This window comes from Lynx rufus, unplaced genomic scaffold, assembly GCF_022079265.1.
Source record: "Lynx rufus isolate CCGP_SWC_20201006 ecotype Redwood Valley unplaced genomic scaffold, mLynRuf1.p SCAF_4, whole genome shotgun sequence".
Lineage (NCBI taxonomy): Eukaryota > Metazoa > Chordata > Mammalia > Carnivora > Felidae > Lynx > Lynx rufus.
In genome coordinates this window covers 80,257,055-80,279,812 of record NW_025814856.1, presented here as the reverse complement: position 1 = coordinate 80,279,812, position 22,758 = coordinate 80,257,055, and the positions used below count along the sequence as shown (strand labels likewise).

The following is a 22,758-nucleotide window of genomic DNA, read 5'->3' as shown; positions in this document are numbered from 1 at the left end:
ATGTTCAACCGACTGAGCCACCCAGGTGCTCCTACATCTTTATTTAAAAAAAAAAAAAAAAAATCTTAAAAAAATTCACACAGGGGTGCCTGGGTGGCTCAGTCCTTTAAGTGTCTGCCTTCAGCTCAGGTTCATGAGTTTGAGCCCTGCATTGGGCTCTCTGTTGTCAGCACAGAGCCCACTTCAGATCCTCTGTCCCACCCTTTCTCTCAAAAGTAAATAAAAACTACAACAAAAAACAAAAAAATCCCGCTAATGATACCACAGTTTTTCCTCTTCCAAGTCAATGTCCTAACTTAACTGGGTATTAGTATATAAGTTGCTTCTGCTTTCTAATGGGTGTGCTCCAAGATGCATAAATGGGTAAGTTCTTCTGAAATATACACTGTAAAATGGTGAGAACATGGAAGTCACCTGGAAAATATGAGAAATGTCTACATAGGACTATATTCAAGTCACAATCACAAGTTTGTTACAGCAGTTTTATATGGCCAGATAATGTAATGTTTAACAATAACCTCTTGTTCATACAAGGATAGCATTTATACATTACAACAATTTGACTGTTAGGATTTCTGCCAATTGCCAAATGTATATATTTTGTTCTAAAGCCAATTAAAAAATATACTTGGCATGGACATAATAATGAATTCAAGATATACAAACCTGAAATCTGAAGCCTCTTAATAAAGGTTTTTGGGCTAGAATTTTAATAAGGAAAGCAGGGGTCAAGAATATTTTCTTATGCAGCAGCAAAATTACAAATTCTGGCTTTTGCTATATAGGTAGACACAGGTTGCCTGTGCTACATGTATTTTCAGCATAAAATTTAAAATGCCAGAACTCTACTAAATCCATGTTATTAACGGTGGCTATCAATTATTCACTATCTAATGCTGTCAGGAACTAAGTTACACATTTGCCAATTGTAGCTTGTAGGGGCGCCTGGCTGATTCAGTTGATAGAGCGTGCAACCCTTGATCTTGGGGTTGTGAGTTTAGCCCCCACCTTGGGTGCAGAGATTACTTAAAAATATAATCTTAAAAAAAAAAAATCAAAAAAAGAACATGTGTTTTAACAGGTGAGCATAACTGGGAAAGGAAAGTCATCAGACTTGCTCATACTTGCTCTCTCATTCCCTCTTTTTTCACGTCCAACCAGGAAGAAAAAAAATGCAGGAAGAAAAACAACACGGTAAGAAATCAAATACTTTCTCTAACCCTAATTCCACTGAAAACTGAGATAAGATTAGAAATGAGATCAATAATCTAATACATGACAGACTTTTTACTAATGACCCAATTTTCCATTTGGAATTAGTTGGCACTATCTGGGTTCCAGGCCTATCCTAAGACTTATACCAATCATTTCCCTCTTTAAGAATATTTTCTCGGGGCGCCTGGGTGGCGCAGTCGGTTAAGCGTCCGACTTCAGCCAGGTCACGATCTCGCGGTCCATGAGTTCGAGCCCCGCGTCGGGCTCTGGGCTGATGGCTCAGAGCCTCGAGCCTGTTTCCGACTCTGTGTCTCCCTCTCTCTCTGCCCCTCCCCCGTTCATGCTCTGTCTCTCTCTGTCCCAAAAATAAATAAACATTGAAAAAAAAAAATTTAAAAAAAAAGAATATTTTCTCAAAACAGAAAAGGAAAAAAAAAAAAGAAATATAAGAAAGGCTTGGGTACTGGCAAAGGACTCTAAATTAAAAAAAAAAAAGAGAGAGAGAGAGAAAAAAATTATTTGGTCACAATCCACCCTCTTTTCTCGTTTTATCTCTCAATGTACTGCATACAAGCTTAGTCAAATTGGTTTCCTATATTTTAAACACATGTTCTCTATTCCTGTTCTATGCCTTCACACGTAAAGCTATGCCAACTACAAATATGTTGTGCTTCACTGCCCTTAACCTGTCACTATTGAAATCCACAAATATTTTGCCTTCTAGTCCAAAAATTTGATTTCCTTTGACAAACACATTACCTGTGGACAGGGGTTCTGCCTGAATGTTTATAGTACATACCCATATGGCTTAATCCTAAACTACATTATGAACCATTAGAGTAAGGGCCCAGTCCTACATTGCACAATGACAGATACACAGAAACCAGATTTGAGAGCTAACAGCACTGGCAAAATAAGTCAAAAGTGGAGGGAAAAAAGATCTCAGTTTTTAACATGATGGTATAGAATAAATCAGAGCATGCTGCATCTAATTTATTTTACTGACTTGCTATTTTACGGTAAACATAAAGTATGGCAAAATTTTCAAGCACCTGGCATCAAAGGAGATTATCTGTTATTTGTGCAACAAAACTAGGTGCCTATTACATGCCAGGGACTTTGCACTTTAGCTACAAAAATGAATGAGACACTGCCTATCACTACCTCCTACATGAACAGAAAAGAGGAACATAAACCTGACAGTGTGATAGGTACAGAAACAAGAAGAGGGAAGATATCTGGAGATAAAAAATAATAATAATAATTGACAGTTTATAACAAGTCAGTAATTGCCCCTGAGCTCTCACTTCTCATTTAATCCCTATTACTAGTATGATAAAGTAGTTACTATTTTACCCACTCTATGGATTACGAAACTGAGAGCAAACCACCTAGTTTCACTGAAGTGGAATATCAGATACTAAAACTTCGGTCATTTTAACTTAGTGATGTTCATGATCATGATCCTCAATCTTTGGTGAACTAATTGGAGTGCTGTAAGCAAAACAGATTTACTTTGGAAAGATATTTGATTATATGAATTACACTAAAAGGGTAAAAGAGAATCATTATCAAGAAAAAAAACTCAAGAAGGAAAGGTGACAGAAATAGTTCAGTTTTGAATTTGTTTAGTTTCAATTCTGGATTCCTCAACAGGTAAAGATGTGGGAACTGATTACCACAATTGGTGAAAAGGTGGCTGGGACATAGTACTGGGAAAATACCAACAGTTAAGAAGCAGAAAAAGAAACTCATTAAAACAGAAAAGACAGAAGTAGTAACTATCAGAGAGTATTTAGCATATCAACTAGAGAGTTTCAACAATGTATATTCTAAGGAATAGAAGACCACCCACATCTGGAGCACATAATACAGAACTTTCACAAAATGTTACAAATGCAGAGAACTGCATCTAAGTCTTTCCTTATTCCCTAGGAGTAAGAATATTTACATAGAAGACTGAGTCGGCAAAGGGAGCCAGTTAACTTTTAGACATTTAAAAAACCCACAGGTGCCTGGGGGGCTCAGTTTAAGTGACCAACTCTTGATTTTGGTTCGGGTTATGATTTCACAGTTTTGTGGGTTTGAGCCCCTCTTTGGACTGTGCTGACGGCACAGGGCCTACTTGGGATTCTCCCTCTGCCCCTCCCCCATACTCTCTCCCCCCACCAAATAAACGAATAAACTTAAAAAAAAAAACAAAAAACAAAAAACCCAAAGGTGGCACAATGAACCCTGAGTTCTGATGTTATTACAAGATCTCCTCTCTCAGTAATTTAGTTTTTAAAGGACTCTTCAATCATCCATTTGATGTATCCTCGTATTTTTACTCCCATTTGCCCTTTAACTGGCCATAAGTGAGAACATGCAAATAAAGAGAGTAGCCACAGAATATCTTGCACAGATGTGGTCAGGAAAGTTGTGTTTGGGACAGAGGAGAGATGCCTACACTACCATACTATTATTGTTATCATATGAACTTGAGAACAGTGAATATTTTTTGCTGCCTTTTCATTCTGTAGGTTTCATCTACAGAATGAAAAAAAAGGGGGGACATCTCTTGCTATCTAAAAGAAGTTTCTTCAGAAAGCAGTCGGCACCTTAGCATAGCCTTCCTTCATAGAAAATGTAAATACTAGTGATAAAACTAAACTAGAGGAATAGGTTCCCCCTTTATCTAAAAACATTTAAGTTTATCAGAAAGACAACAGGAACCAGGCACTGGGCATAAGGTATATGTGAGAGAGGTGCAAATAGGCCAGAGTGGATTCATTTTTAACATGTAAAAAGGTTTATAAATTCTTACAAGATTAGTTAAATTCTGACATGCCTATAGTAAGAATTGAAGTGTCTAACAAATCAATATTGTCCAGAATTGGATATATTGCTAAACCAACTTGTGCTCACCAAACATGTGTGTTACTTTACCCGTCAGGCATCAAGTCACTGGTGGTGGAAGCAACATGGTTTGAAAAGGTTAATTAAGCAGTGCGTGGTTTTCAGTTATCAGAACTAATTTGTACTCTCTTACTAAGGAAAGAGAGAACCTAAATTAAGTGAAGAAAAGCCGAAAACTTCAAGTTTAAAAACAAACTAAAATCCTAACCTAAGACAACTAGGCTCAAAAAAATTTCCACTCGGGGTGCCTGGGTGGCTCAGTAGGTTAAATGTCCAGACTCTGAAAAAAGTACTTTAAAAGGCTGCCATTTTTGTGCGTTATGGAATAATCCAACAGTAAAAAGTATCCTTAGGGTAGTTACAAATAAAATGCATTTTGTGGGATGCCTGGGTGGCTCTGTCAGTTGGGCATCCAACTTCCGCTCAGGTCGTGATCTCACAGCTTGTGGTTTTGAGCCCCACGTAGGGGCTCTGTGCTGAAAGCTCAAAGCCTGGAGCCTGCTTCAGATTTTGTCTCCATCTCTCTCTACCCCTCCTCCCACTCATGCTGTATCTTTCTCTTTCTCTCTTTCTCAAAATATAAACATTAAAAAAAAGGACCCTGTGTTATTATCCTTACTATGACCAACAAGACTCAGGTACTAAGTACCTACTGGCATATAATTTATTTATTCATTTTATTTTTTCCTAACTTTGTTTCTTAAAATTTTAAGCGTAGTTGGCATACAATGTTACATTAGTTTCAGTATACCACATAGTGATTTGATAAATCTATACATTATGGCACAAATGTAGCCTATTGTCTCCATGCAAGACTATTACAGTATCATTAACTATATTACTTATACTGTATCTTCCATATAATTTTGCCTTCCAAAAAAGGTAAGCAAATGGAATCTGTTCCCTCTCTTAAGTCTAAAATGTGGACGTGTCCACTTCCTAGCCATATCTATTAAGACTGAATACATTCAGCTTTGACACTCATCTTTTTAAAATGATTTTTCTTGAAAAAGTTTTTTCACTCCAAATCCAAGCAACACGCATGGATGTTTTTGTAATGTATTACATATCTCCTCCTTATATTCCATTACTCCTACTCTCATTCAGGATCTTACTCCATCTACATTAAGGGCTCTTTAAGAATTAGTCCCTTCCTCTAAGGTTGAAAGTAGGTGAGATTTAAAACAAGTCCCAATATACTTCATTGTCGTGTGTCTTGGCTTAAAACGAAGTCTTCATTCAGATAGTGTAACTAGGACAAGGAATATAAACTTTGGTAAAGTCAGAGAGGTGTTGAAATCACTGCTCCACCAACCTCAGGTAAGATTAGCAGGTAACTGAGACAAAGTATATGTAACAGTATCAAATATGTTTCTGGGCATTCCTTTTTTGGAGGCAGGGGACTCACTAGCAGTTAAAGATTTCTAGTGCTTAAATTAAGCTTTCCCAACATTTCTTCTCCAATTCCACTAGTATCAATGACCTGGTGTGGCTTACTTTGCTAACTTAAGATTTTATTTCATTTTTTAAGTAATCTCCACGCGCAACGTGGGGCTTGAACCCACAACTCCAAGATCAAGAGTCCATGTGCTCCACTGTCTGAGCCAGCCAGGCGCCCCTTACTTTGTTAATTTAAAACAAAACTCTTGTTATTCCTAAATCCTTAATTCTTTGTTATTCCCACAGTTAGTAACCAATGATCTTTCCTTTCTTTGATGAGAACTGTTAGCAACAAACCAACCTATACACAAAGAAATGGAAGTGGCTTTAAAACTTCACTTAATTTAAAAAGGTAGAATAAAGGCTGGGAGACACTAGCAGGTAAATATTTTGACTGATATAAATGCTTCAAAAGTTGTAATTACAAAGTAGTTTATCTTGTCAACCTAAATAAAAATGTAAAGCCTAGGAATGTTTTGTAGGTCTTAAATACGGTAGGAATGCAAATTATTTTGTTCATATTACAGCTGGAGTTCCTATCTGTCCCAGGAACAAAAGCAATCAGAGGGGAAAAACAGATTATAGCTTTAAATCTGAGACACAAGCATCAATATACTTTAGGAGGGCACTTTAAAAATACTTTAGAGGATAAAGAATATTAAAGTGATATAAATCTCTTGGAATAAATTTATGTGTAATTTAAACTCCATTTAAGTTTGTTGTAAGAAATATCATTTATTCTAGGTTGATAACCAATTTATTAGGACCAGTTCTATAGAAGAGATAGTTGTTCAGCGAAGGTATACCCTGTACCTCAAAAGGACGATGCTGACCCATACTGCTGTTGCGTGGTATGCTTACAACAAAGGAGCAAACAAAAAACAACCCCAAATCCAATTTTCTTTTATAAAAAATACAAATGCAAGGTAAACTCTGCATACTTCAATGGTTATGGCAAACAGAACCAATGGAGGGGAAATACCAGTATAAAATAGTTTAAGAAAACAAAACATAATCACAAGCTCTAAATAGGACATAGTTGGCAAACTAGATGCATTCAGAAATTTTGTTGTTTAAACTACCATTCACTTCGAGCAAAGAAAGGACCTCCAACAGATTTTTCAGCTCTTCGTCACTGGCTCCATTTTTACATTTGATGCTGAAATTTGCAGTTCACACAGAATATTAAAAGCTCTTTTTACTATATCTACTGTTAAATCATTCCAGAGAACAGAATGGTGGGCTCTATAATCTTTTGCTAGCCTTCTGTTTGTTTCATTCAGATAGAAGCAGGATAGTTTCTCTACTTTCCAATTCCAACTCCATACTTAAAGATGTTTCAAACCTGAACTGAACAATCAACAGGGAGACTAGAGGCCTGATCTTTTTGAATAACAGAGGGCAGGTAGCTTTCAAAATGTTTTCTTCCTTTTTTAAAAATTTATTTATTTTTGAGAGAGAAAGGGAGAGAGCGAGCACACAAGCAGGGAAGGGGCAAAGAGTGAGACACAGAGGGAGGGACGGAGACACAGAATTCCAAGCAGGCTCCAGGCTTTGAGCTGTCAGCACAGAGCCCGATGCTGGGCTCGAACTCAAGAACTGTGAGATCATGACCTGAGCCGAAGCTGGATGCTTAACAGACAGCCACCCAGGGACCCCTGAAAATATTTGCTGAATGCTCAAGAATAAACTTAATTTCCTCTTTCAAGACAAGCAATCAAGTTCAAGGTATCCACAACCCTGGAAGGTTTTTTGAGCACTGTTTGCAAATACAGATTTCAGGTTTAATATCAACATAACACCTTGCACAGAAAGGGATAGCATTATATTCATTTTTTAGAAGTTAAACTAATCAGGTGATACATATTTACCCCTAACATTTTAAGGTATATATTTAATGGTTCAAGTTCAATTCTGAAACATAAATTTTTTCATTCTAAAAGGACACTGAAGTCAGAGGTGGGGCAGAAAAAAATTCCATATAAAAACAAAATCCAGGGGCAACTGGGTGGCTCAGTCAGTTAAGTGTCCGACTTCAGCTCAGGTCATGATCTCACCGCTGGTGAGTGCCAGCCCTGAATCAGGCATTGTACTGACAGCTGAGAGTCTGGAGCCTGCTTCAGATCGTGTCTCCCCCTCTCTCTGCCCCTACCCGGCTCACGCTCTCTCAAAAAAATTAAAAACAGGTTAAAGAAAACAAAAAACAAAATACAGTGAAAGTCTATTTTCTTACTTTGAACTCGAATTTCAAAAGACAGATAAGGACTACTCAAAAATACCCCAAAAGGCTTTAATAGCAGACAAAAACATCACCAACGTTTACGTTTATAAAGCCCAAATCTGATTCCTAGAATTTTTATTGCGGAACTTCATTTTTTATGCAATTCAATAACTCCTGTTATTGGAATGCCAACCTCACGATACATACATGTAGCTACTAGAGGCTGGCAAATGGGACACTTAACAACAGCAAGAAAAATAACAAAACCTAAACTCAAGAGCAAAACAAATTGGGTCCTATAGTATCAGAGCAAGCAGTAATACATACTTTGATAAGCCCCAAACACATCAAGGAATTATAAACCCAATCAATCAGTTCATATATTGTTGAAGTTTGTAGGTTAAAATGTCCTCTAGAGTTGAGAAATATGGATGTTAAAAAATAAGGTCAGTTTTTCTTCCCAACTTTCTGGAGGTAGAACTATCCCATCAGGAGCATCTGCCCTGACATAAGCAAAAGGAGAGGAAACCTGCTTGTGAGCCTCCCTAAACCTTGATCTCCTCCAAACCCTGGTGGTCAAGGGCATTTTTGAAAACGTGTGAAAGCTACATTTTACAGTTTGGATTATACACTCTATTAGTGGAGTGTTATCTTCCTCAGAAACAAAAAAACAAAAAACTTGTACACCTGAATGCCAACTAAGTGTCAAGCACTGGACTGGGTTATCAATGTCAAGAATTGGCTCATTGCACTTGGGATTAAGGATTTGGAAGAGTTTTGGGAGGCAAGGTTCAAGTTAACCAGGAGTGGGAAGAAGTACTTCAGGTAGTGTGGACAAAGACACAAAAGTATGAAATAGCACAGCACTCGGGAGGTACTTTAGCCCACTAGGGTTGGTCTGCCATCTGAAGCCAGTGATAAAAACTATTCCCATTGTAAAAGAGATGAGAATGTGAACAAAAATAGATAAAGGAAGGTTGGGGCATGGTTTACTCAAATAATGAAACATAGGAAGAGAAGCAAAAATTTTTTGAGGGAATGGGTGAAGAAAATTCTTAGGGGTCTAGTACAAGCTCAGTATTTTTATGGGAGTTCAGGAAGCCTGTGGTCCCCCTCCCTAAAAACCTTAACTTTGCATCTACAGCTGAGATGAAAATTTAGGCTCTAGTGGAGAATAACAGGCATGAATAAAATTGCCCAAAGAGAACATGTAACACAAAAAGGTAGTCAAAGTAACTGCAAGTAGTATTTAAAATGCCACAGAAATGAAAAGAAAAACTAAAGCTCAAGATTTAGCAATTAGGAACAATGAGGACACATGTTGATGAGAAACTCAAAACGCGGATGTGTTTCTATTAGTTTGAAAAATGGCTTCTCTTCCTTATTAAGGCAGAGTGAAGCTAGGAAGACCATGAAACCTTACAATCTGACTTCATATTCCGTCCCTCTTTCCTAAGTCAAAATAAAAATTGCTATGACAGTAAGGGAGATAGATATATAACTTACACATGACAAGTAAATCCTCGAAGATATTCAGTTCTCATAGACAGAAGGCCCATTTTATATTCACAATGGACATAAAACACACTTTGAACTCTAAAATCTTTCTTCTATATTAACAGTTTAATTACAGTTTTTAGTTCATTCATATTGGTAATTCACTGAAAAAGAAAACCACAGAAACTAGTAAGGGTTTAAGTATAAACAAATGAATTAAAAATTCAATCTTGTTTTCAAACTATCAAGTCCACAACTAACACTAAAGGAAGTAACATAACCTGGACCCCAGATTAAAACCCATCTTTTCAGGTTCAGCAAATATTTCCTCTTAGCACCAGATGTGTTCTGTCAAAAAAAGCAAGCCAGGTGTCAGTGCAAATGTCTTTGTTGTGTAACTCCCAGCTCAACACCACCCAAGGGGAGAAGCCTTTTAAATCTTGACTAGTTTAGTTGATGGCTACTATGCTTGTTTGGCCAACTGGGAATTATCAAAAACAAAAATAGTCTTTCTTACTGAATCTACCAATACAGACCTTAAGAACTCTTGAACTAAAGATCTTCAACCAACAAGGTTTCGGAAACTAAAGTTCATACTTCCAGAAAAGTGATTAAAGATGTAGGCTTCATAACGGTGCAGGCTTCTTAATGAGTAACATTTACCGAAAATGAATTCATGTTTTATTTTTAAAAACCATAGTTAAGAGGGCGACAGAAAGACGAAAGTACTGAAAACATCCTTACAACTTCATACAGATCACAACACTATCGCTTTTATTGTTATTACTGATCACGCCTAAATTTAGAAAGAAAAGCAAGTCCGCTAAAATTACACATTCTTGTAGAATACACAGATAAGGAGGATACGAGAACAAAGTACATAGGAAAGGAACAGAAAGCCTGAAAAAGGTCCTCAAAATTCAGATGGCAAATTCCCTGTAACTGCGGAGATTTTAAGTGTTCCTGGGTGTTTACACCTTTTACCTTTGCTTCCAAATTTAGGAAACATTTTTCTACTAGGATCTGAGAAATTTTACGTCTTCTCAAAAAATAACTGATACCGCTTGTCTTCGTGGGCCAGGAGCTAGTCTCTCCCCTCTTTACTCAGTCCAGAGGCCCTCAGGGACTCATAGTAGATTCCCACATTAGGAACCTGCCACCTTACGTAAGTACTTTGCAAGGAGAAAGGTAGATAAGAAAATAGGGCACCAAACCTTCTCCTCCACCAACAGCCGTCACACCCAAAAGGAGTGTCCCTCCAGGGGCTTTCCCCTGGGAGCCGCAACTGTAAGCTGCATGGGGGAGGGGAAGCGCTCTCAAACAGTCATCTCTTCCTCTTCAGGCCGCCAACGCCGACCGCACCACAGTCTCCTCCGCCCGAGCCCTTTCCCCTCCCCCGCCCCAGCCTGGGTCGGAGCCAAACCCCACAGGAATGCAGCCCGGTCACATGCGCTGCGGCGGCGGTGGACGTGCCTCTCCCCCCGCGCCCCAAGGAGACCCAGCGCCATCTTGCCCTGACGCAGTTACAAAAGTCATGAGAGAAATGGTGTCTCCTCGTCCGCGCCAGCGCCCCAAGGTTTCGCAGGGGCCGAGCCGGGGCCCTCACCTCGCGCAGGGACAGGAGAAAATACTCAGGGAAGAGCCTTGAGATTCTCTTCGCCACTGCTTGGGTTCCATATCGGCCGCGGCAGCAACGATCACCATCGTCACTTCTCCCTCTCTGCCTTTGCAACAGCCTCCCCCGACGGCTCTGGCCCCACCCGCTGCTGCAGCATGAGGTCATCGCTAGCCAATCACTACTAGCCCGACAGGACACACCAGGCACTGATTGGCCGCATGGACCGCCTCTGCCTCTCCCCACTCCGCTTACCAAGCGCTCCGGGTCTCTGTGGAGCAAGAAGACGGAAACCGCCATTTCGGGGAAAGACCCCGAAAACAAGAACCGGAATCACAATGTTATTTTAGTGGGGAAACCCTTGTTTTATTCTTTGGCATCCCCCTTTTTTCTTCGAGATAACCGTCTCTCTGTCCCTCCCTCGTTTAATCACCGCCACATAAAGGTTAACTCCTGCTCCCCACCCCGCACATTGTCCCGCCGGCGGGGAAATCCTTCCCCGGGGCCAAGAGAAGTAGGAGGCAGCGACGGCAACTGCACCGACGGCAACGGCAGCTTTTTACCCCGATACACGGTGGCAGGGAAGCGGCGCTGACGGTGGCTGTATTTTTCCTGCTGCTTCTCCCCCCGACCTCTTCCGTTTCTCGCTCCTCCATCGAGACGGCGCTGGACGCTCCAGCTCCGCTTTTATCCGGTGCCCGGAGTCTGCGCACTGGAGCCTCCTCAGCCCCTAGTGGGCGTCGAGTGACACCCAAAACGAGTTCACCCAGCGCTGGAGGCCAGACTGGGGAGGGGGAGGGGAAGACGGAGACTGAGGTTGTTTGGGGAGTGGGAGAAAGTGCATCGTTTTCGGAGGGTGATGGGCGGGAGGGGAGGGGGGGAGTCGTTCCCAGGGCCTACAGTCTTAATCCTTCCACCCAGTAGTGGCGTGCCCATGCTCGCCGATATCCAGACTTGAGGGCTACTCAGGGAAAAGGGATAAAGAACCAATCCCATCAAATATCGAAACTATCCCAAACCTTCTGTAAATTGTTGAATGCATCTGTTCTGAAAAAAGACGGAGACTCTGCCCACCTCTCTGCCTCCAGTTGCCTGTCTTCAAGCCTCTGTGCCAAGAGGCAACAGCGGGCGGCAGCCCACAAGCAAAATGGCGGCAGGCAGCTTCGTCCCCTCCCCCTCTGCCCCTGCGGAGCGGGGCGGGCGGGCCCCGTGCACTTGCCGCCGCCGCCGCCGCCGCCGCCGTCGCCGCCGCCGCGGCCGCCGCCGCCGTCGCCGCCATTTTCCCAGAGCGAGAGGCAGTGACACTGAGCGGGCGCAGGGGGCCGAGTCGGAGACCGTGCCTGAGTTCGGGAGCGGCAACAGAGGGGGCATAGACACTCTGAGCAGCCTTGCCGTCGCCTCTGCGTTCCTGTTGACTATCTGGGTGCCCCCTCCCCTACTCCTTGATTGCTGGTGAAGAGGCTGCGCGCTGCTGTTTGGGGAGGGGGTGTGTGGAGCCGGGTCCTGTGTCCGCAGTGGCTGCTGTCGGGGGGTCGTCTGTTCGCGGAGGTGTGGAGCGACTCCTTGGGGGTCGAGCAGATAACGGGGTTCGGGTGTCTGTTGTGTGAACATCGCAGGTCAGTGCTTGTCGTCTCCTTGGGAGTTCTTGGGGTTTGCGGGGTGGAGGGACGCGTGTTTCAAGAGGGAGGGGGCTTTCTCATTTTTATCCTTCCGGGGGGTGTTGGGGGGAGTCGACGCTGACTCTCAGGTGTCTGGGCTGGGGCAAGACGTTGCTTGGTTGAATCGAATTTATCCTTTCTCTTCCCTGTCCCTGGAAAGGGAGCATTATGGCGGGTTTTAGGGTTGGGGAAAGGGGAAACTGGCAGTTAAACCCCCTTGAGAGTGGGAGTTAGGGAGGGGGCGCACTCCTCATTGGCAGCGGGTTAAGGCCGCTTGGGTGAGGAGGGAGGCTTGTGACTGTTAGCAGGGTTTGTGTCGAAGTGGTCCCAGGAGCTGCCAGCTCTCCGTTTCCTCGACCGCATCTTGTTCAGGTGCTCAGAAGCCGTATAGGCCCCATTTTCTTCTCCCATTTCTTGGCTGGCAGTCTCTGGTATAATTTTCAGGTAAATACGAAGGGGGTTAAAAGGACGCTCTGGGTCTCTATCTCCCTTTGTGGGAGAACGAGACAGCTCCTCATCCTCTCCGGGAGAGGGTAAACCCGCCCCTGAGGTGGTCACCCCAGTACCCAGCCTTCTCAGTCTCCTCCCCCACTCCGCTTGCATTATCGCCGTCCTTTACTGTACCGGAGGCTTAGAATCCACAATATGGCACATTTCAGAAAAGCTTATTTTGACCAAGGGATTGGCACAAACACTGTGGCAGCAGATACAGAAGAGAAACAAACGGCTCACTGTGCTAAACGGGGGAGGGGGAGAGAAAAAACAATCCGGAGTGCTCTCTTCCACTGGCCTCAGTTCCGTAGAGATCCGTTCTTGCTAAAGTCTGTCTTAAGAATGATAATTTAAAGTCGAAGAGAAATCGCTAGAGTTCGCTTTGGAGTAAATCCCGGGTTGGTTTCTTTTTTTTTTTTTTTTTTTTTTTTTTTTTTTTTTTACCTATTTCCCCCCCTTTTAGAGATGTGAATAACGTAAGGTGTTGGAGTTCTGGAGACCTTGGAGAGAATTAAGTGAGGTGCATTCAACTCTAGGCTGGAGACATCAATACCTAATTGGAAAATAGTCCCGTTTTTTCCCTTATTTTCCGAGATGGGAAGTAAAAAGTGAAATTTCCCTCTTTTGTCCTTTACAGATTCTAAAAATGGCGGCCCCAGGCTGATGTTGTGGTAATCTAATCAGCTCGGGTCCTCCACACCCCATGCAGTGCGTTTGTCTGCAGCATATTACAGGCTTATTATGTTTACATGAAAAGACTGTGCTGCTTTTCTTTCCCGAATAGTTTACAAAAATGTGTTGATTTTACTGCAAATTACAACGCCGTGTTTTCGTTGATTAATTTTGTTGGTTTTTCCTGAGAGGCAAATGAAATGACACCACTTTCAAAAAAAATAATAAAAAACACTCAGGTAGCCTTAGAAATTTGCGTAGTGAGGATGGGTGCACTTAAATATTCAAAAAAAATTACTTGGGACCAATATTAGTTTTCTGCTCGTTTAATCCGAGTGTCTTTTATTCACTGTGCTAAAGTAAGTTAAATGTTGAATAAGTGTATAAGTGCAACATTTTGTGTGAGTAGATGTTTTAATTTAGGGTGTAATGTTTCCCATCCAACACTTGACCAATTTTATGAATTTTGGTTTTTGTACTCTTTCAGATTAATTTTTAGGGAGCTGTACAAACAAGCCTAAACCTGTTACTTCACTGGGTGTGGAGATGCTTGTTCTTCTCACTATTATATTTTGCATCCATGTTTCTCATATATTTAAGCATTCCTTATGCATTTTCTAAGTTTGTATATTTCATGAAGTGAAGCTCCATGCTTTGCTGCCTTTTAAAATTGTTTTATAGTATGCAATCATAATTATGTAAGTAAAAAAGTAAGGCTTTAGTTCTTGATACCCCGCCCTGTACCCATTTACCTATTATGGGATGTGGAACTTAGTCTGTTTTAATAGACTAAATAAAAGCCATACCATAATATAGAGTCTTGAATCCATTTTATGCTAATTTCAGTATCTTATAGATGGAGGCAGAAAATTAAATGGTGTTACTTAACAATATTTTTTAAAGTGGGAATGATTAGAATTTATTTTTGGAGTGGAAGGGTGATCTTTTTGGCCTGGACTCAGCAGCGAGATATCAGTGGGCCATTAATGGCATTTAATGACCATTCTGATGTGGAATAACTGAAAGATGAGTAGTTATTGAAATCTAGTAGTTCTTGAAAAGGTTGGAGAGTACACACCCTTTCATGATTCTTTTATTCCACAGTAAATTCTGCTCCAATATTTACAACGGAATAAGGGAATCATGAAGTTCGTATATGAACTAGTCTGTTGTACAAAATAATTGTAGCAATCACTGCCTTAGTTTTTTCATGGAAGACAGTGTACAACTGTACTTAGAATCTTTGGAATATTTTAGTATGAAATGAAATGTTGGTGGGTAGTGGGAGAGTTTATGTAGGGATTTGGGGTCAATACTCATTTGTATGTGCTCTGATCGTGTAAGTCTAGATCCATAACTGCTGGGTAAGGATTGTGCATTTATTTTATGGACTACGTAGTTACAATCTGTGGTTCAGAAGGTTGGTACTTTAAACTTGCTATCTATGGTAGGAAATCAGTATACTCTTAGGGAAATTTAGTTTATGTAGCCATGGAAAGGAACACTGTATACACCCATTGTTTTTTCTTGATAGTGACCTTGATCAGCTCTAGACACACAAAGCATTTGGACTTATTTGGCTTCAAATAAACAATACCAAGTTAGAAATTATAAGAAAAGCTGCCTTGACTCTATTAGCTTTCTTCATACTAGCCTGCTTCATTGCTTTGTATTTTGTTTGTTTCTTTTGATATATTTTTTGAATGTATTGTACTCTTTTAAATGGTTACTTTATAAATAACATGGCTGTAAGTGTTTGGTTTTTGTTAATGTGTATGTACCCCATTGACCATCTGTGTTTTAAGTTAGAAATTGTAGGGGCAATTTTTTTTTTTAAAAAGGTTAAGTATAATTTTTTCTGAGTGAGTTTTGAAACATTCGGTCTCTTGGGGGAAAACTAGTCAAATAGTCTTTGTTCTTAGGGTAGCTAAGGTTGAGGGATTAGGTGTTTGTCTGTTTAAGTGGATTTGTAGAAAATCATAATGTAATTGGTGAGCAAATTTTATTTTTAGAGACTGTAGTTTGATCATACTTCCCTTTTGTTGTCAGTGTAAGTTATAGGATCCCTTTGATCTCAGTTTAAGTTAGAACCTTTACAGGGCTCCTGTATTTCCCTTCAACTCTTAAGATTTCTGATAACTCCCTCACAATTTTGCCTTGTTTGTCTTAGAGCTTCCAGCTGGAGAATTTTTCCATGTATATACTAAAGCAAGCTCTAGGACTTCTTGGATCTAAAATGAGGAAGTGAGGGGAAAAGCCAATTAATAAGTTAGGAGAAATTCTTCCTTTAACACATAACCTTAGTGGTCTTAGTGAAAGTCTAACTTCTTAAATTGGTTTTTTATTTCTAAGAATAATGTACCCATTTCATGCATCAAACTCTTAAACGTATGGTTTTATTTTTAAAAGTGTGTTATGTAAATCCTAACAGCTCTGCTTAGTTCTGGAAGTTACTACTAGGACTTTAATGTGTACTGTCATTGTGTGTTTAAAATGGAGAAAACCAAAAGGACTTTGAAGAGCTACCACAAACTGCTAAAGAAATGTTAGTATGTAATTTTTACAAAAGATGCTGTTTATTTTTTTAAAAATATTTTAGTAATGTGTAATTAGCTTTTATCTCCAAAGGATTTATTCACAATAGAGAGTAGGTGCTCAATTATTTTTTGAGTTTAAAGCTTTCATTTGAGCAAACACATCTCAAATATTCAGGGTAATCAGGGACTTTTCTTTGTTACATGTTAGGAAAAGCGTTTAATACTGGTATTCAGGGAGACTTGTTAATATTGACTATAGAATTATTTTTATTTTGTGGTAAAATTTTTTTTTTATATTGGCTGGCAAAATAAGGATACTATTTTAGGTGCTGCTGTATAAATGTTAGCTTTTAGGCTGGTTTGAAATTGGAGTGGCTCACAATTTTTTACTGTCTCCTGTAATGTACAAATTTTGGGAAGAGCTTTATTTTTTTTTTAATATTAAAAGGATAGTATATATTACCTAAAAACTTATTTAATGTGGAAGAGCAATATTTATGGTTGAAAATAGTTTTTTAGTGCGCCAAATTTGACGTAACCATATTTAACTAAAAATCTTGCTATTGCCATTAAACAGTATTTTACAGGTAGGAATTAACCAAAAGAGTTTTTTTGTTGTTATTGTGAGCATTTGTGATCAGTTCTACATAAAAAGTCAAAATGATGATGACTCAGGTTAACTTAATTAGATGTTATTTGTATCTTTAAGACTATGAGAAGTATTTATTAACCGTTAGTAAATAGGATGCTTTTTACTTAAGTGAGAGTCAAGAAAATAGGTGGGTCTTATATTTCACTTGATAAATATTTTCACTTAATATGAAATCAGTTTTTTTTTTCCTCAGAGGGGTCATAAATCAAATTTTATTTTTAAGACAGTTTGGGAAAGCTATTTTTATATTGTTAGGTGAATTTTACAACTTTATTGCAAAATCTGATTTGATTATTTACAAAAACTAGTTGAGCTGTTTGGGATCTTGAACTTTTCAATGCAACAGGTCAGTCAGAATTCTTTTTTGATGTGTTCAATTAAGATGCCATTGAAAACAGACATTATGACTTTTAATGCATAAATAGTATGTAATAATTCAATGAGTAATCAAGTCCACATCTATTATTTTCAGTTAAAATATTTATTTTTGCATTTTAAAATTATTTCCAATGTGAAATTTGGATTTAAGACAGGACCTGAGAAACAAAATGATTTATGCAGCTTTCTTTGTTCTAGTTTTACAGTTGGAGAAGACAGGGTATTTTCTAGCAACTCTTAGATGTTTGCTTAGAGTTAATCCAAAGGAATAAACATCTTGGTCCTGAAGTTTATTATTGAGAAAGAACATTAAGTAATCACACCTGTGTTATAGCTAACTCGGTTGCATTTAAGGTCTGAGCCTGTGGCATAAAATTAAGTAATAGAACAATGGGATTGAGGTAGTTTTGGTTTGTGGTACTCGTAACATAAAGTTGAAGTTCACATACTTATATTATGTAACATTTTATCTGAGACAAGAAAAATTTTTATTAATTTTTAAATCTATTTTGGCTTTTGTTTTCAAAAGGTATTTAAAACATAATTTTTATTTAAAGACTTTTAACTGAATTTACCATAAATTATTTTAAACTTATTTGAGTTAAGTAAGTTTTTAGCTTTGCACAGTGGCAGTATTGTAGCCAGTGAGGTTTATCTGAGGCATGATTATTGCTAATTGAGTTAAGTAAATTTAAAGATTAAATCTTTTCCCATTTGTCTCACTGGTCTAACAATCATGTAAAGTGCCTAGTATCAGTGGTTTTTAGCAAAAAGTGAGGAATGTGGTGAAAAGAATGAACTATTATCACTTAGGATGTTGTCAGAAAATAGTTTTGTTTTTTCAAAAGTTTACATATTGGGACACTGTATATGAGAAAGATACACTTTCCTAATATTTTTTCTTATTTCACCGACTAATAATGAAAGATAATAGTTTCTAATTTTGATTTCACAGAGAGACCTCTTAAATTCCTCTTGTCCTGCTTTATATGTCATTCAAAGAAAGACAAGTTTCAGGAATTTGAAAACCCATTTTCTCTTTAACGATGTTGCAAAGGATGGGAAGATTCTTGATGTGACTGATTTGAATGGTTGGGACTCTGCTTCATTAGCTATAAATTGATGGGGGGGGGTCTGAGGTTGGTCTGATACATAGTAGCTCTTCTTGAGAAAATAAGATTGTTCCTTTTGAATTATTTGCTTTTCTGCTGCTTCTCTTTAAGTGAATCTGTGTAATTGGCTGAATTGACAGCCTTATTACATCTTTACCATTAAGCCCCCAGCAAAACCATATTTTTCAAGCACAGACAAAAGATGAATTTAAGTAGCTGCTATTTCCCTTGTACTGTTTATTTCTACTCCTTAAAAGCCTGCTGTTTCAGGGTTTGTTTGGATGCAGGGTACGGAAATCATATCCAACCAGCTTAAGTAAAAGATTTGTTATAAGACTATAGGGAAATCTTAGAGAACTTTTTTGAAGAAAAGTACAGTTGGACCTCACAGGAATTGGCAAGGTGTCAGTGAGCCACTGTGCTCCATCTTGAGCCCTTTAATTAGCTGTGACTGGTTAAGGAGATGGTGGTAGGGTGGGTATTTGTGGTGTGGGGGAATTTGCTTGGATGGAGAGTAAGAGACGGACATCTAATTCATCGTGGAACAATTGCCTTTTTTCAGGGATGTTCAAATGTACTCGAGAGGGCCTCTACAACTAAATAATTAGTATCAAATTGATGATTCCACTTTTTAATTTAATTTATTTTAAATGTATTTTTTTTTAATGTTTATTTTTGAGAGAGAGAGAGAGAGAAGGGGGAGGGCCAGAGAGAGGGAGACAGAGGATCCGAAGTGGCTCCGTGCTGACAGCAGAGAGCCCAGTGCGAGGCTTGAACTCACTAGCTGTGAGAGCACGGCCTGAGCCGAAGTTGGACGCTCACCCGTCTGAACCACTCAGGCACCCCCTCCACTTTTTTTAATTTTAAAAATACAAGTATTATATATAAATATATGCATGTGTTTTGAGGAATACTCCCAAAATACCAGTTTTTTTGTTTTAATTTTTTATTTTATTAAAACAATTCTTTAATATTTAATTGAGAGCAAGAGAGCAGGGGAGGGCAGAGAGAGAGGGAGACACAGAATCTAAAGCAGGCTCCAGGCTCTGATCTGTCAGCACAGAGCCCGAAATGTGGCTTGAACTCAGAACCATGAGATCGTGACCTGAGCTGAAGTCGGACGCCTAACCGACTGAGCCACCCAGGCGCCCCTTAATTTTTTATTTTAAAGTAATTTCAGGCTTACAGAAGTTACATGAATACTACAAAACTTCTTATACCCTTTATTCACATCCCCTGATTTTTAACATTTTGTCACCTTTGCTTTATTATTCTCTCTGTGCATGTAAAAAAAAATTCTTAACTAGAGTAGATTGCATATAAAATGCTGTCTTATACTTAAATATGCATTTTTAAAGATCAAGCATCTTTTCTTAGGTAACCAGAGTGGTTAAACTTAGGAAGTTTGGCATTGATGTAATTCTTTTTATCTAGTCTGTTGTCCATATTCCGTTTTCATCAGTTGTCCCAATTATGTCCTTTATTAGCACTTTTTTTTCTGGTGCAGTCGCCAATTCAGGATCACGGATTGCATTTAGTTCTCTGATCTCTTTGTCTTTCATGACATTGGCAAGCTAGCTATTTATACAGTGCCCCTCAATTGGGTTTATCTAAGGTTTCTTCATGATTAGATTCAGGTTTTGCATTTTTGGCTGGAATACTAGATAAGCAGTATGTGGGGTTTTTTTTTTTAAATCATTTTTGTTTGCCCCTTACCAGTATGTTCATTTTGATCGCTGGGTTAAGGTGTTTAGTAGTTTTTCCATTGTATAGTTACTGTTTCTCATTTTGCCTTTATTAAGTAATTTGTGGAAAGATATTTTGAGATTGTGTAAATATTCTGGTTCCTGTCATACTTTCTTAGATTTAGTGTCTATAGGTGATTCTTGCTTAAATAAATTTTTACTTTGTGTCTGTATATACACTGAAGTTCTTAGCAGTGATTTGTGTCTGAGTAATTGGAATTGTGGGGGTTTTCTTTTCTCTTCTGATTTTTCTGAGACATATGGATAGCTTTTGTAATCAAAAACAGATGAAAAAAATTGAAGGAAAGTGTAGATAATTTGGATAGTATCAGATATTATTCTTGCACAGTTTTCTACATAAATGTGGGTTTAAAATAGCTTTCTGAATGCTGATCTAATTTGAAATTCAGAATATAGAAAATAAGTGCTTAGGTTGTTAAATTATTTTTAAAAAATTATGACGTTCCAATTCCTTATTTAGCTTTTAGAATTATTGCTAAATGAGCTTTGAATTACAGTTATGTTTAGGTTTATGATTTGCTACTAATGCTAGCACTTTGATTTCTAAGACAAGACTGAAAATACATATTTTAATTATGGTGTTACTCCCCTTCCTCCATTAAAAAAAAATCCTTGAAGTAATTCTTTTGAAGAAAAGTATTTTTTTTCTGAAATTGAGATAAGTTCTTTTTGTTTTAACATACATGCAAGTTTGATGTTTTATTTATTTATTTTTAAATATTTATTTTTGAAAGAGAGAATGCATACCTGCGTGAGCTGGGGAGGGCCAGAGAGAGAGGGACAGAGGATCCCAAGCGGCTCTGTGCTGACAGTGCAGAGCCTGATTCACGGCTCTAACTCAGGAACCTTGAGATCATGACTTGAGCCAAAGTTGGACACTCAACCGGCTGAGCCACCCAGGCGTCCCCAAGTTTGCTCTTTAAAAAAGGTTAGTGAGATGGTACACTTAACAAAGCAGAGCTTCAAACATCTATAACTCTTAGGACAAAGTGGTACGTGATTTTGGAATAAATACAATACTCATTCTAGAAAAGTTCAGAAGGACAAGAAAGGGACAAGAAACAGGAAAAACACTGATTCAAACTTTAATTACATTATAGTGATACTTTTATCAGTTTTGTATAGTGATAGCAAGATATTCATAGTGAATTTGGATGATAATTTGAATATTTTACTGATGTGAGTGAAAATTACTAATTTGATTGGAAATTTTCAGAGAGAATGGGAGAAGAAAATTTGAGACTTGTGAATACTTGTAGAATGGAGATTATATCTTTTAAAACTTAAAATTTCTTTTTTTTTTTTTTTTCAACGTTTATTTATTTTTTTTGGGACAGAGAGAGACAGAGCATGAATGGGGGAGGGGCAGAGAGAGAGGGAGACACAGAATGGGAAACAGGCTCCAGGCTCCGAGCCATCAGCCCAGAGCCCGACGCGGGGCTCGAACTCACGGAGCGCGAGATCGTGACCTGGCCGAAGTCGGACGCCCAACCGACTGCGCCACCCAGGCGTCCCTAAAACTTAAAATTTCAAGGCACATGGGTGACTTCGTCAGTTAAGTGTCCAACTTTGGCTCAGGTCATGATCTCACAGTCTGTGAGTTTGAGCCCCACATCAGGCTCTGTGCCAACAGCTCAGAGCCTGGAGCCTGCTTCAGATTCTGTGTCTGCCTCTCTCTCTGTCCCTACCGCACTCCCACTCTGTCTCTCTCAAGAATAAAATAAAAACATAAAAAAAAATTTCCTTGGGAGAAAATTAAGGTAATTATATTTCAAATAAGGAGGATTAATAAGATGATATAGTTGATTCTTAGTATTTTGCAGGTGCTTAATTAATTTAAAACTCATTTGAATCAACTGTATCTATCTGTGTCTTAAGAGAATGAAAGTTCAGTTTGTAAAACTACCAAATCTTACCCATTATCTTAAAAAAGTACAGGGTGAAAGGTGCAAAAGCAAATCCTATGATAAACAGGATTTTCTTTTAGGCCACAACCCCCATCCTGGACATGTAAAATAGCACCCTATTAAAGTTAAAATGTTTTCTTTTTCTTAGAGTTTATTCACTTATTTTTGACAGAGGGAGAGAGAATCCCAAGCAGGCTTAAATGCCAGGCTTGAACCCACAAATCATGAAATAATGACCTGAGCTAAAATCAAGAGTCAGACACTTAACTGACTGAGCTACCCAGGCGTACCCTATTGACTGAAGTTAAGAAACCAGAGTTAGAATTGATTGGTGAGATCTTTTAGTGAGCTATTTTTCATTGTGGCCCAGGGACCCCATGTGTTATTTATGTAGAGTGCTTATTAAACATTCTTGGGCCCAATTCCAGACCTACTTAATTACATCTAGTGGAGCCATGAATTTGCATTTTAGTTACTAGTCTCAGAAATTTTTATACTGTTCTAGTTCTTTCCTTTTATTTTACAACTAGACCAAATCCCAGGGAGGTTAAATAATTTTCTCTAGGTCATATAGTTAGATAGTGGTTGATCAAGGATTGAAATTTAGGTCATGATTCTTGATGCTTTAAACTTTTCCAAGAAACCATGCTGACTGCCCTCTTGAGAAGCCAGGCCACTATTTTTAGATTCTCTGAATG

At 38.8% G+C, this 22,758-nt stretch overlaps 1 protein-coding gene and 1 pseudogene across 1 annotated transcript in view; both read left to right on the top strand.

Annotated features, from left to right (window-relative positions):
• Positions 1-12,155: 12,155 nt before the first annotated feature.
• The window catches only part of KMT2E (lysine methyltransferase 2E (inactive)), a 99,864-nt gene continuing 89,261 nt past the window's right edge, over positions 12,156-22,758 (top strand). The window contains 1 exon segment of the mRNA XM_047096473.1: positions 12,156-12,502. The gene's annotated coding sequence lies outside the window, so the exon portion shown is untranslated.
• Positions 17,891-18,079, top strand: LOC124525293 (uncharacterized; annotated as a pseudogene).